Source organism: Halyomorpha halys, unplaced genomic scaffold (genome assembly GCF_000696795.3).
Source record: "Halyomorpha halys isolate HHAL.00 unplaced genomic scaffold, Hhal_1.1 Scaffold252.1, whole genome shotgun sequence".
Lineage (NCBI taxonomy): Eukaryota > Metazoa > Arthropoda > Insecta > Hemiptera > Pentatomidae > Halyomorpha > Halyomorpha halys.
This window is the reverse complement of record NW_027108761.1, coordinates 436519-437291: the sequence shown is the minus strand read 5'-3', so window position 1 is coordinate 437291 and position 773 is coordinate 436519.

Sequence of the window (773 nt, the reverse complement as noted above, 5' to 3'; positions counted from 1 at the left end):
TAAGGTTCTCTTGAGCTGTAATTTAATAAGAATAAGATAATTGTTTAATAGTTGATCTGAATATAATAATAAGGTTCTCTTGAGCTGTAAGTAAATAAGATTAAGATAATTGTTTAATAGTTGATCTGAATATAATAAGGTTCTCTTGAGATGTAATTGACATTTTTTACAACATACTTAAGACTTACATTACAAAATCGTGAGATACTTTTTTTTAATCTTTTCATTTATACCCACACCTGTCAAATACAAAATTGACAATTAGCGGACTGCCTGACTGTTATTAATATTAATTAAACAAATAGCATATTAGTGCACCCCTAACCATCTTCACCTCATATATGTCATAGAGGGTCAACAATCTTCTCATAATTTTAATTTTACATTTATTAAAGAGGGAATATGTATTAGGTTTAAAGGATAGAATTGTATTTAGATATATGGATAACTAACAGGGGAAAAATAATATTTTCCTCATATATATATCATACAAAATTGACAATTAGCGGACTGCCTGATTGTTATATTAGTTAAACAAATAGCATATTAGTGCATCCCTAACCATCTTCACCTCATATAATACAGGGTCAACAATCTTCTCATAGTTTTACATTTTATATTTCTTAAAGAGGGAATATGTAGTAGGTTTAAAGAGTATAATTGTATTTAGATATGTGAATAAATAACGAGGAAAACCATGAACTATTCCTTTATTTAAACAATTACATGTCTACTACAATCAACATATTGTATAAGTTCTGACAATTATTTAA